Consider the following 15,440-nt stretch of genomic DNA (forward strand, 5'->3'; position numbering starts at 1 on the left):
GCTGAAGAGGGTGGGGAGATAAGGGAATGCTCTTGCTCTGTTGGTGGGAATGTAAATTTATACAGCCACTATGGAAGACGGTATGGAAATTCTTTAAGAAACTAGGAATAAAACCACCATATGACCCAGCAATCCCACTCCTAGGAAACCAAAGAAAAGAGGAAATCTGAGGAAACCAAAATTGAAAGAGACACAGGTATCCCATCGTTCATTGCAGCACTATTTACAATAGCTAGAACATGGAAGCAACCTAGATTTCCAACAACAGGTGAATGGATAAAGAAGTTGTGGTACATATACACAATGGAAGATACTCAGCCTTAAAAAGGAACACATTTGAGTCAGTTCTGATGAGGTGGATGAACCTAGAACCTATTATACAGAGTGAAGTGAGTCAGAAAGAAAGATAAATACCATATTCTAATGCATATATATGGAATCTAGAAAAATGGTAGTGAAGAATTTGTTTACAGGGCAACAACGGAGAAACAGAGATAGAGAACAGACATATGGACATGGAGAGAGGGAATTCGAGGGTGAGATGTATGGAAAGAGTAACATGGAAACTTATATTACCATATGTAAAATAGATATCCAATGGGAATTTGTTGTATGGCTCAGGAAACTCAAACAAGGGCTCTGAATCAAGCAAGGGGGTGAGATGGGGAAGGAGATGGGAAGGAGTTTCAAAAGGTAGGGGATATATGTATACCTATGGCTGATTCATTTTGAGGTTTGATAGAAAACAGCAAAATTCTATAAAGTGATTGTCCTTCAATAAAAAATAAATAAATTTTTAAAAATTAAATGAAATTAAAATTAAAAGGCTGAGCACCAAAGAATTGATGCCTTTGAACTGTGGTCCTGGAGAAGGTTCCTGAGAGTCGCTTGAACAGCAAGATCAAATCAGTCACTCTTAAGGGAAAACAACCCTGAATACTCATTGGAAGGACTGATACTGAAGCTGAAGCTCCCATACTTTGGCCACCTGATGCAAACAGCAGACTTACTGGAAAATCCCCTGATGCTGGGAAAGATTGAGGGCAGAAGCAAGGGTGTCAAGAGGGTGAGGTGGCTGGATAGCATCATGGATGCAAAGGACATAAACTTGGGCAGACTTCGAGAGATGGTGACAGACAGGAAGGCCTGTCGTGCTGCAGTTCATGGTGTCCCAGAGTTGGGCATGACTGGGAGACTGAACAACAAAAACAAGTTATTGCATACCACAAGATCTGGAATTCATTAGATTATTTTGCTGTGGTAAGTGGAGGGATAAAATCATAGAAGTAAGCAGGTCAAGAAATTGATGTCAGAGTATTAAATTTATTATAAGGATAATGTACATGAAGTTGAAATTACTCAGGTTGAGAATGGGAATAATGGTGAAGAACAAGATCTTGAAACATTTGCTATTATCATTGGTAAGTAAGGATAAAGGACCATTAGGAATAAAGATGACTGGAACAAGGAGGTATAATAACATGAGAATCAAACCTGGGCTTTTTATAGAGGTTGAAAGAACAGGAGAAACAAAGACAGATGAATTTAACACATCACTAGTAGTTGGAGAAGGCAATGGCACCCCACTCCAGTACTCTTGCCTGGAAAATCCCATAGACGGAGGAGCCTGGTAGGCTGCAGTTCATGGGGTCGCTAAGAGTCGGACACGACTGAGCAACTTCACTTTCACTTTCATGTATTGGAGAAGGCAATGGCAATCCACTCCAGTGTTCTTGCCTGGAGAATCCCAGGGACGGGGGAGCCTGGTGGGCTGCCATCTATGGGGTCACACAGAGTCGGAAACTACTGAAGTGACTTAGCAGCAGCAGTAATCTGTAGAATGCCACCACCTTAGATGGCTGCAGAGGAAGCTAGCTTCCAATCAGACCAAAAATGGCTGCATAGGAAGCTAGCTTCCAATCAGAGCAAAAATGAGGGTCTGTTTATGGACTATGCAGAGCCAGGTGGTAAAGAGATTCTGGGTAATGAAAGATGCCTGTAAGCCTTGGACTTCTTAAGTGTGTTGACTAAAGTAAATAGAAAGGGGAGACATCATGGAGTCATTCTCTTAGGGAAAAGTTTCTATTCTAGTTTCTCTCTTGCAACAGTTCTCAAGCAGCTTATAGTGGTAAGCTGGGAGTATACCTGATGGTGATAAAATTGATCCTACCAAGAACATGGAGTACTCTATGTCCTACACCAGTTCTGTAGAAAGAGACTGTCAAGAGCAGGGGGACAGCCTCGCAGAAGCATAACAAAATAAAAGGTTATAAAATGTAGCATTTATATCTCAAAACTCATCAGATCCTATAGGGTTTTGGAATGACCCTGAAATGCATTAGCAGTATATGGTGAATACCTGTTACTGAATTTTCCAAGATAATTCTGAGTTGTTAAATTGAGGGTTGGTCTTTTATGGAAAATAGCAGACTTTTGCAGAAAAAAAAAATTGTTTGCAAGTAAAATCCATGCTTTTTCCTTACTATATTCTGAGGTATAACTAAATATTCAGTGGAGGTAGCAAGAAGGAAATAGGTGATTATGGAGGGCAGTGGAAAGGCAATGAAGAATTCATTATTACAGGAGAAAAAAAGTGATCTGTAGGTAAACAAATCAGTTTCTGCCAAAAATTCAAGACTAAAATAAAAGTAATTTCATTATTTCAAAACCTAACAATATGTGAGTTTAAATAAAATGCCACCAAGAATAACTTCTGACAGCCGTCTACACAGTCTACCTCTCTGAACTGAATGACAAACTACAAGTCTAAAAACTTGTCCAAAGTTCTGTACCAATCTGCAGAAAGATTGTCTAACATTGGACAAATCATTACAGATGAGATGCAACTATCCATCAAGTGGATTTGTTGTTCCAAAAAAACATCTGAACCCATTATTTAAGAGGTAAGATTTCCATTTCCATTACTGTCTTTCTGCCTACAGGTCTGTGCTGCTCGGAATATAAGATGTATGTTAGAGGGAAATGCTCAGTTTAGAGAAATAGTTATCATTTTCTCTCTAACTCTCTAGGAACAGTATGGCAAATAATCAGTAAAACATAGACAGGATTTATAATGAAGTCTTACAAATTTTATTTCTATCATCCATATGAAGAAATCCTATAATTTATTTAATCCTTTAATATGATTCTTTAGTTAGGAAATAAATTTTCTAAATGTAATTATGAATTTATTCATTGATTCATTTATAATTATTTTATTAGCATCTACTCTATATCACACATTGTGCTAGGAACTGCAAATATAACAGTTAAAATAGACATAATTCATTCAGATAGATAGTCACAACAGACACAATGAATAAATAAATAATTGGATATTATAATTAATATATAGGTAAATACCAGATTGTCTCAAAAATTACAATGTTTTAGGGACACAGCTAAGACTGAAGTCAAGAAAGTTAAATTTAAGCTTATATTCCCACAGGTTACTTATTATTTACTTTTATTTACTAAACATACACCTGATGGATGGAAGAATGGATATTATCTGTATGAAAATTATTAGAGGCAAAAAGAAGAGGATGTGCCAAGGTTCTGAGGCAAGATAAAGGAAAGAAAATGTCCTGCAACTAAGCTATCTAAAAGGGCTTCTCTTACACTAGCAATCCAAACTAATACTGTTGGCCTTTATGCTATCTTGTGATACTTTAGAACAATACATCCAGATCTGAGTGTCACAGTAAAGGGTAACACGTCATATATTGAGACATTGCCCTAAGATGGTCCATGGTAGTTCTCAAATTTTTATTTTGAGGAAGGGAAGCCAGATGGTACCAGGAGGTGCAGTATATAACAAAGTCGGTAAGTAGAAGAATGAGCAGTTAAAACAGAAAATCAAATTTAACCTATACTATAAACAACCAGGACAATAGAAGGTGCCATAAAAAGACCAGAGTCATGATTACCACAGACTTATCAAGGCCTCAGATGCCAAGCCATCTGGTCTATTCTGTCATTTGAGTACAACACATTATCTGTATCTTCCTAACTCATAGAGTTCTGACTAAAGATTTGACTGATAAAATTGCAGGCTGTTTCTGGACACCTATGGATGTTCCCTGAAAGAACAAAAGACTAGAAATAAAACTTAGCTCTATGCTAAGTCGCTCAGTTGTGTCCAACTCTGAGACCCAGTGGACTGTAGCCCTCCAGGCACCTCTGTCCATGGGGATTTTCCAGGCAAGAATACTGGAGTGGGTTGCCATGCCTTCTTCCAGGGATCTTCCCCACCCAGGGGTTGAACCCAGGTCTCCCGTAATGCAGGTAGATTCTTTACTGTCTAAGCCACCCAAGGAAGCCCAGAAATAAAACAGAAAGTTCCAAAATAAAAAAATCACACCCAAGTATGGATGCAGCAATAAGGAGCCAACACCCTTAGTTAAATGATGTGTTAAGACAATCTAAAACCAGTGAAAGAAAGTGACAGTGAAAGTTGCTCAGTCGTGTCCAACTCTTTGTGATGCCATGGACTATACAGGCCATCATTCTCCAAGCCAGAATGCTGGAGTGGGTAGCCTTTCCCTTCTCCAAAGGATCTTCCTGACCCAGAAATTGAATTGGGGTCTCCTGCATTGCAGGCAGATTCTTTACCAGCTGAAACAGCTCATATGCATAGAATGTCAGTAAAGAAAAATGTCTTGAACAAATGCCCTGAAAATGGCTCAAGGAAGGAGAAGGAAGAATGAAAAAAGAATTCAGAACAAAAGTTAGTAAAAATAGTATGGTTTAAAAGCAAAAAGACATTAAAATAAGTTTAATGTCTTGATTGCAGTGAGGATCTCATACATATATCAAATGTGTGTGTGATATCACATATCATATTATATATATGTGTGTGTGTGTGTTAAAACATCAGATTATATACTTTAAATATATTCAAATTATTGTTTGTAATTATACCTCAATGAAACTGTTAAATACATTTGTCAAATATATATTTGTCTTCTTTTATCTGAGAGAGTTAGCTTGTGAAATATATGGTCTACATTCCTTATCCACTCTGCTAAATAAGCAAACCAATACTTTAGAAATTCTTAGTTCTAATGAGATAATAATCTGTACCTTTTGGAGTAAGAACTCTCATGTTGGCTGTAGGATTGATATCCTGAAAAGTTATAGAATTACAGAAAAATATCCTTTCCTCAAACACAATCTTTACAAAGTTATGTAAAAGAAAAAATAGAAATGTAGTTGAAGAAGTTGCCTTAAAAAAACTATTTAAAGATAATATCATTTCAGCTGATAATTATAGAGCTTTAATTGGTCTGCAAGCTTCCAAAATTCTCTGTAGGTTAAATGCAATAGCAACAGATGGCAGAAAATTTGGAAATCACAGTAACAGGCATAACATCTTAAAATATAGATATATACCTTGAAAAAATTTCAACAAAGCCTTACATGTAACATTCTTATCCAATGCACATATTTAAAGTAGGTTATTTTTCACTGATGAAGTAAATTTAATGTGGATTTCTCAAGAGAAACCTGTATCAATATTCTTTCTGAATCTAAAGGGAAAAAATCTATTTTAGCAGATTTGATATCTTTCATGATGATAAGCATTTGTTGATGTGTAAATTTTTTTCTTGGTTTATCATTTAATTAGAAACATTAAAAGAATTTACAATTCTTAAGCTAGACCTATATCACTCACTTACTGATCACTCACCCAATGAGTAAATTGCCTGACTTTTCTTTCTAGGAGACATTCAAGATAATCAGACTGAAGCTCATTGATTTGGTTGATTCATCCATTCATATATTCCTACAATACTGTTGAGTATTTTAATATATATCAAACACTAGAATAGACAGTGAGTATTTAAAGACAAGAAAGACACTTCTTGTGGTCCAGAAATCTGCTATCTATTCCTTTGCTTCATTCATCCCATTACTTCTTTGCCAAACTTTACTGAGCTCACCCCAGTCCACCACCCTAGAACAAGTGCAGCTGGCTCTGTTTACTTCATGAACTTGATATTGGGTAAACAGAGCCAGATGCACCTGTTCTAGGGTGGTGGACTGGGGTGAGCTCAGTAAAGTTTGGCAAAGAAGTAATGGGATGAATGAAGCAAATAAGGAGTGTTAGACGATACACAACATACAAAGTCAGGAATTTACCAAGCCCTTTTTCTCTCTTTACAACAAAATGTGACTGACCTTATATTACATTTTTCTATATTGCTTACAGATATGCCAGTGTGTTAGACTGAACTTCCAATAAAGCAGCTGAGTCATTTGATGGGAGCACTTGGCCAAAGCTTCATTGACAAAGCAATATAAGTGTCTGAGTGGTTAAATAGATATTCAATTAAAGTTCAGTGCAAAGGATATACTAAAATTTCTTTATCTGCTATTCCCTTCAATAAATTCCCAAATTGGGCTCATAATATTTCCTTCAGTGAAGTCTGTCGGGCTTTGGACTCAGAGAGACCTGGATTTATCTGCCAATATTGACATCAAAATTTGCTTGAATTTGGGTTTTGTCTGTATCATCTTTGGCATTATCATATGCACTGCAACATGAATATAAGTACTATCCACTTCATGTGGTTGTTGGCTGTTGTAAGAATTAAATGAGTTTTAAGTTTGTAAGGTACACTGGAGGTTACTTTTTAAATTTATTTTAATTGGAGGCTAATTACTTTACAATATTGTAGTGGTTTTTGCCATACATTGACATGAATCAGCCATGGGTGTACATGTGTTCCCCATCCTGAACCCCCTACCCACCTCCCTCCCCACCCCATCCCTCAGGGTCATCCCAGTGCACCAGCCCTGAGTATCCTGTCTCATGCATCAAACCTGGGCTGGTGATCTATTCCACATAGGATAATATACATGTTTCAATGCTATTCTCTCAAATCATCCCACCCTCACCTTCTCCCACAAACCAAAGTCTGTTCTTTACATCTGTGTCTCTTTTGCTGTCTCATATATAGGGTCATTGCTACCATCTTTCTAAATTCCATATATATGCGTTAATACACTGTATTGGTGTTTTTCTTTCTGACTTACTTCACTCTGTATAATAGGCTGCAGTTTCTTTCACCTCATTAGAACTGATTCAAATGCATTCTTTTTAATATCTGAGTTTGATGGACAGGGAGGTGTGGCGTGCTGCAATTCATGGGGTTGCAAAGAGTCGGACACGACTGAGCAACTGAACTGAATTGAACTGAACTGAATATTCCATTGTGTATACATACCATAGCTTTCTTATCCATTCAATTGCTAATGGACATCTAAGTTGCTTCCATGTCCTAGCTATTGTAAACAGTGCTGTAATGAACATTGGGGTACACGTGTCTGTTTCAATTCTGGTTTCCTCTGTGTGTATGCCCAGCAGTGGGATTGCTGGGTCATATGACAGTTTCTATCTCCAGTTTTTTAAGGACTCTCCACACTGTTCTCCATAGTGGCTGGCCTAGTTTGCATTCCCACCAACAGTGTAAGAGGGTTCCTTTCTCTCTGCACCCTCTCCAGCATTTATTGTTTGTAGACTTTTTGATAGCAGCCATTCTGACCAGTGTGAGATGGCACTTCATTGTGGTTTTGGTTTTCATTTCTTTGATAATGAGTGATGTTGAACATCTTTTCATGTGTTTGTTAGCCATCTGTATGTCTTCTTTGAAGAAAGGTCTGTTTAGTTCTTTGGCCCATTTTTTGATTGGGTCATTTATTTTTCTGGAATTGAGCTGCATGAGCTGCTTGTGTATTTTTGAGACTAATTCTTGTCAGTTGTTTCGTTTGCTATTGTTTTCTCCCATTCTGAAGGCTGTCTTTTCACCTTGCTTACAGTATCATTTGTTGTGCAAAAGCTTTTAAGTTTAATTAGGTCCCATTTATTTTTGCTTTTATTTCCATTACTCTGGGAGGTGGGTCATAGAGGATCCTCTATGATTTACATCAGAAAGTGTTTTGCCTATGCTTTCTTCTAGGAGTTTTATAGTTTCCGGTCTTTAATACATTTTGAGTTTATTTTTGTGTATGGTGTTAGAACGTGTTCTAGTTTCATTCTTTTACAAGTGGTTGACCAGTTTTCTCAGCACCACTTGTTAAAGAGACTGTCTTTTCTCCATTGTATACTCTTGCCTCCTTTGTCAAAGATAAGGTGTCCATAGGTGCATGGGCTTATCTCTGGGCTTTCTATTTTGTTCCATTGACCTACATTTCTGTCTTGTGCCAGTACCATACTGTCTTGATGACTGTTGCTTTGTAGTATAGTCTGAAGTCAGGCAGGTGGATTCCTCCAGTTCCATTCTTCTTTCTCAAGATTGCTTTGGCTATTCGAGGTTTTTTGTATTTCCATACAAATTGTGAAATTATTTGTTCTAGTTCTCTGAAAAATACTGCTGGTAGCTTGAAAGGGATTGCACTGAATCTATAGATTGCTTTGGGTAGTATACTCATTTTCACTCTATTGATTCTTCTGATCCACAAACATGGTATATTTCTCCATCTATTTGTGTCATCTTTGATTTCTTTCATCAGTGTTTTATAGTTTTATATATATATATATGCCTTTTGTTTCTTAGGTAGGTTTACTCCTAAGTATTTTATTCTTTTCATTGCAATGGTGAATGGAATTGTTTCCTTAATTTCTCTTTCTGTTTTCTCATTGTTAGTGTATAGGAATGCAAGGGATTTCTGTGTGTTAATTTTATACCCTGCAACTTTACTATATTCTTTCATTAGCTCTAGTAACTTTCTGATGGAGTGTTTAGGGTTTTCTATGTAGAGGATCATGTCATCTGCAAACAGTGAGAGTTTTACTTCTTTTCTAATCTGGATTCCTTTTATTTCTTTTTCTTGTCTGACTGCTGTGGCTAAAACTTCCAAAACTATGTTGAATAGTAGTGGTGAGAGTGGGCACCTTTGTCTTGTTCCTGACTTTAAGGGAAATGAGAGGTTACTTTAAGAGCTCAATGAATAGCTATAAGAATACACACTCTATAAAATGCACAGTTATACATTCCCAGCCAGAAAGCATTTGCTTTGACATGGTATTTAAAATCCAGATAAAATAGAAATAGGCTTGAGAATCTTTTCACTAAAGTGGAAAGTCCAGATATTTTGAACATGTGATACAACAGCCTAAGGACTTTTCTGTTTCACAAGAACATTCAGATTCTAATTTGAAATAACTGAAGCTCCATGATGTTTGTGCAAACCTAGAAAAACTGCATTTACTGGACTCTCTGTATATGCTGAATGAAGATCAATAGTGCAACTTGTTAAGAATGAATATATCATGTAGTTCTAACCATCATGGAGTGTCAAAATCAAGGTGGTGTCATAATCAGGTGTACCCATTTTTTATTCACTCTTCCACTCTGCTCAATGCCTTCTTCTATACTATGAGTGCCCAAGTGGTAAGTATATTTCATCAGAAGAAGTGATTTATGAAAGAAGTTTACTCAACTGGAGTAATTTTTCTATAATGTAGAGTGAGGTTGAAAATTCAACTGATACTACAATCTGGAGATTAAAAAAAAAAAAAACCCTTATAGATTATCTATATACTTCTACACAGGCCCTCACACACTATTTAGCAGGGAAAAATTAACTCAGCATCATTTACATTTATCATAACTTAAGTAATAATTAAGCTAAGTAATTAGACTTCCTAGGATTAGCATATTTTCTTGGATGGTGATCTTCTTTCCTCAGTTCTTCCCCTAAGGTGGTATCTCAGAACATGAATAGAGGAATGTTTGCTTCATTAGATCTCTAAAGAGTGAATTATTGGGAATCTTTTTTCATGGCATCTTCTGATGTTTTGTGTGATGCTCAGACATGCTCTCTGAGCTCAAGATTTGTATGTCAAGGTGCTTACTTGACATTTTATATGTAATAAGCATCACAATCTGAAATGTCCAAAAGAGAACTCATGTTTTATTCCTTTGGGATGTTCCCCATTCATGTGAATGGTCCCATTATCACCTAGTTTCTCAAGACAAAACCCCAGGATTCATTTGCTTTCCTTTACCTCCCCCATCTAGTCTTTTCCATCCTACTGTTTTCCTCTATTTCTTTGCATTGATTGCTGAGGAAGGCTTTGTTATCTTTTCTTGCTATTCTTTGGACCTCTGCATTCAGATGCTTATATCTTTCCTTTTCTCCTTTGCTTTTTGCTTCTCTTCTTTTCACCTGACCTGCCTCTGAGAAACCTATATGCAGGTCAGGAAGCAACAGTTAGAACTGGACATGGAACAACAGACTGGTTCCAAATAGGAAAAGGAGTACGTTAAGGCTGTATATTGTCACCCTGTTTATTTAACTTATATGCAGAGTACATCATGAGAAATGCTGGGCTAGAAGAAGCACAAGCTGGAATCAAGATTGCCGGGAGAAATATCAATAACCTCAGATATGCAGATGACACCACCCTTATGGCAGAAAGTGAAGAGGAACTCAAAAGCCTCTTGATGAAGTGAAAATGGAGAGTGAAAAAGTTGGCTTAAAGCTAAACATTCAGAAAACGAAGATCATGGCATCTGGTCCCATCACTTCATGGGAAATAGATGTGGAAACAGTGGAAACAGTGTCAGACTTTATTTTTGGGGGCTCCAAAATCACTGCAGATGGTGACTGCAGCCATGAAGTTAAAAGACGCTTACTCCTTGGAAGAAAAGTTATGACCAACCTAGATAGCATATTCAAAAGCAGAGACATTACTTTGCCAACAGAGGTCCGTTTAGTCAAGGCTATGGTTTTTCCAGTGGTCATGTATGGATGGAAGAGTTGGACTGTGAAGAAAGCTGAGCACCGAAGAATTGATGCTTTTGAACTGTGGTGTTGGAGAAGACTCTTGAGAGTCCCTTGGACTGCAAAGAGATCCAACCAGTCCATTCTGAAAGAGATCAGCCTTGGGATTTCTTTGGAGGGAATGATGCTAAAGCTGAAACTCCAATACTTTGGCCACCTCATGCGAAGAGTTGACTCATTGGAAAAGACTCTGATGCTGGGAGGGATTGGGGGCAGGAGGAGAAGGGGACGACAGAGGATGAGATGGCTGGATGGCATCACTGACTCGATGGACATGGGTTTGGGTGTACTCCGGGAGTTGGCGATGGACAGGGAGGCCTGGCATGCTGCGATTCATGGGGTCGCAAAGAGTCGGACATGACCTATGACTGAACTGAACCGAACTGAACCTCCCCCATCTAATCATCAGAAGAGCCTACCAGCTCTGCTGAAAATGTAGCTAGGATCTATCCTTTTCTTTCCATCATCTTTACCATTATTCTGGCCCAACCCTCATTATGTCTTGACTAGACTCCTAAACTAACTTTTGTATCATTTCCACTTTGTTCTACTCTTGGAAGCAGACTGATATTGAAAATGTCAATGGCTATCATTCATATGGATTGAAATCTTTTTTAGTAACATCAAAACTGAAGTTAAACTGTTCTACCAGCCAGTATGATCCAGTTTCTGCTACATCTCCAATGTTATCACTCTCAGCCACAATGATCTCTTTTCTGTTCCTTGAGAAAGACAAACTCTTATGTGCCTTTGAGCCTCTTCAATTCACCATTCTGTGTGCTTAGGCTGTTAGCAAGCCAAAATGTCACATTATCAAAGTGGCTTCTGATCATAGTGTCAAGAGTGGTAAGAACTCAGTTCTCTGCTTTCTATCACATTACCATTTTTAACTTGTACTATATATATCACAATTTGCAATTATATCATTAATTAATTAATGTGCTTATTTATTTTACTAGTTTTTTGTCTGTCTCCCCCTTTGTTATAAGCTCCATATGATGGGGACCTTATCTATTATAGTGCCGTCACTATTGTATCTTTCTCACTTAATATTTACTGAGCAGAATGGAAGAAGAATCATACTATATGTTGTAGTTTAAAATTTAGTCAGTTATGCTTAAATATTATTTTTAAATTACAAAATGCCTTCCATAGTTGGGATAATGTAGCTTTAGTCACTTAAAACATCTATTGCTACTACTACTATATTGTCTTTAAACATTCCATAATAAAAAACAACCATGCCAACAGATACTTCAAACAAAAGCATGGTGCTTTGACTGGGCAGACATGATAAGAATTACTGGAGTGTTGGTCATATCTCCAGCTCTCACTTAGGATTCTGCCAGGAGTATGTTAGGAGCTAGTGATGATGAATTCCTTGAAGCCCCAGTCATTCAGATAGTTGATATAAGCTACATTCACTTGGAAGAAATGTATAGCTTCTATACATAAATCAGTAACTTCTATGGAAAGTGCACTTTGTCTGTAACCATGCAGATTTAAATTTTATGCCCAAAGTGCTGATAAAACAGATAGTCCAGATATTCTTTGCATTTCCTTGGTGCTGGGCCATGAAGCATGATATTGCATGAGACCAGGTTCATCCAGAATTTTCACTTGTCCTGAGATCTGAAAAGACCTAATGAAATTTAATTTGATTTGCTGGGAGCCCTATTGGCTCAACCATATTGAATTCATCTAAAAGCTTATCTCTGAAAACCTAAAAGAGTTGCTTTGACATTAATTTTTTCATCTTGTTTTGTATCATTGTGAATATCATGAATATCTCCAGAAATTACTCAAAATTGCACCTGTAGTTGTTGAAGCTTTACATTAGACTCTTCAAACATGTGAACTTTCCTCAAATTTAAGCACAGAAAGAGAGTTCAAGAAAGTCTTCCTCACAGGAAGATTTCTTAGGAAATAAACTGAAGTTAAGCAATGGAGTGCTTGTCTTCTCTCTTATTAAAGATTCTCAGAATTAATTTTCAAAGACACTTCTCACCTTTACACCTTTTGCTGAACTTATTCAGGTCTGATTAATGTGTTAAATAACTCAAACCAGCTGATATTAGTGTGGAAACACATCCATTGGCCTTCGCTCCTACATTCATTGTGTGCTGTGTACTTTTGGTTAAGTTTTTTAACCTTTGTAAGCCTCTATTTTTCCCACTGTAAAAAAGGAATTCTAGCAATTGCTATGGTATATGATTTTCTAGAATTAACTGAAATAAAGCAAGTAAAAGCCTTAACTAGGGGCTTGGCACTGTGTGTCCAATATATGGTAACTACTATCATTAGCAATATCCATGGCTATCACCTTTAATTATTTAACTATTTGTGTCTAATATATATGTTTGGCTATAAATTTTTAATACATTTCTGCAGAAAGTTTGTTGTGTCTTCAATAGTTAAGTGACAAAGTTACTCCATTTTACTCAAATTTTTCCTATTTTTATTACTTATTTTGTGCTGCTGCTGCTGCTGCTAAGTCGCTTCAGTTGTGTCCGACTCTGTGCGATCCCATAGACGGCAGCCCACCAGGCTCCCCCGTCCCTGGGATTCTCCAGGCAAGAACACTGGAGTGGGTTGCCATTTCCTTCTCCAATGCAGGAAAGTGAAAAGTGAAAGGGAAGTCGCTCAGTCATGTCCGACTCTTAGCGACCTCATGGACTGCAGCCTACCAGGCTCCTCCATCCATGGGATTTTCCAGGCAAGAGTACTGGAGTGGGGTGCCGTTGCTTATCTCTTAAATAGGTAAAATGTAAGGATATAGACATTATATGTTTTGACTGTTTTTTATGTTGAGCCTAATTTTTAAGATGACTCTCACCATGCTTCAACTGAGTACAGTTGTGTAACAGGGGCCATTCTTCCCTTTGGTTCAGGTTTCAGCCTTAAAAATACAAAATGCCTCTGCCTATAGTGAGAAGGAACTTAGGCCTTTTTTTTCCCCCCACCTAGGAGAGTATTAAAGAGTCTTCTTTCAACCCTATGTCCATCTCCTTACTAACTCCTAAGCAAAGGAGAGCCAGCAATGGAATTTGTTAGGGCCTATGATAGTCACTAGGCTTTCCAATTGAGAAGTGTTACTGCATCTTGTGTGGGTGCTTAGTCGCTCAGTCGTGTCAGACTCTTTGCAACCCCATGGACTGTAGCCCACCAGGCTCTTATGTCCATGGGGATTCTCTAAGCAAGAATACTAGAGCGGGTTGCCATGCCCTCTTCCAGGGGATCTTCTCAACCCAGGGATCAATCGAACCAGGTCTCCCACATTGCAGGCAGATTCTTTACCATCTGTGCCACCAGGGAATCCCAACTAAGGACAAAAGCAACCATATGGAAGCCTTTCTTACCCTTTGTTTTGTTGTTTGCTAAGAAGATTTAGACCTTATTTTGTGCCGTTTATCTTACTTTTTAATCTCCCTGATGGGAAGCAGCCATAAAAGTATTTCTGGTACAGAGAGGCAAGGTCACACACACACAGGCCCTCCCTGTTTCTGTCTCTTGCCTGTGGATGCGTGAAGTGAAAGTGAAGTCGCTCAGTCGTGTCCAACTCTTTGCGACCCCATGGACTGTAGCCTATCAGGCTCCTCCATCCATGGGATTTTCCAGGCAAGAGTGCTGGAGTAGATCACCATTTCCTTCTCCAGGGGATCTCCCCGACCCAGGAATCGAACCCTGGTCTCCCGCATTGCAGGCAGACGCATCACCGTCTGAGCCACCAGGGAAGCCCCATGGGTATCCCCAATTCCATAAGACTGATTCAGGAAGGGGATCTGGAGTCTGTTTCAAGATTCAAATGTTCTAAACGCAGTGGGTAGGGAGTGGGAAGCTTCTGTGTCTGACTTATCAGAGAAGCCTTGCTTTGAGAAAGTTGTAGCTTGCCTAGGAGTTAAGGCTTTAATTTGGCTATCACTTCTTATGTATAGCATGGCTTCAAAGGATACCCACAACAAGAGACAAGGTGAATGAAAGCTTTAAATTATCTGCAATCCATAACATTATGCTTTTTCTTCCAGAACAAGTCCAAGAATGTTTTCATACCTACAACAAAAAGTTATTTAAAAAAAAAGACAGTCTATTTGCATTCACAGATTTTCATTGAATATTTTTATTTTTCACCATGTATTATTCTCCTTAAGTTCAACCTAGAAAGGTTTATCAGTACAAAAATTTATTTTAAAAAAGACTCCTAACAGTGAAATAAACACTAGTTCTAAATATAACCTTCATGCTCTGCACAAAAAGTCACCCATAATCCCCTCAAGAACCGAGCCATGAAATCTGACCACTGTTTAATGTCAGTGAGACTTGCAGGCTCTATTTATATAAATTGGCAGACACTTATATAGTTTCTACATTTCTAAATGCGATGGCATGCCTCACTTATGTGCTAAAACTTCACAATCTCAAGAGTAAAAAGAAAATCAATTTTACTTTCAAAATCAAATTTGAAGACCACAAGAAACTACAATAACAAAATAACAATAACCAAATAGTCTGACTTGTTCCCAGAGCTGTTAGTGACATACTACTAAAAAAGCTAATTTTTAATATGAATTGCTGGAGAACAAATTACCACTTATATGAAATTCAACAGTAAAGTGCCTAAGAGCAAAGGCACAGGTTCTGGAGTGAAA

Source organism: Bos indicus, chromosome 4 (assembly GCF_029378745.1).
Source record: "Bos indicus isolate NIAB-ARS_2022 breed Sahiwal x Tharparkar chromosome 4, NIAB-ARS_B.indTharparkar_mat_pri_1.0, whole genome shotgun sequence".
NCBI lineage: Eukaryota > Metazoa > Chordata > Mammalia > Artiodactyla > Bovidae > Bos > Bos indicus.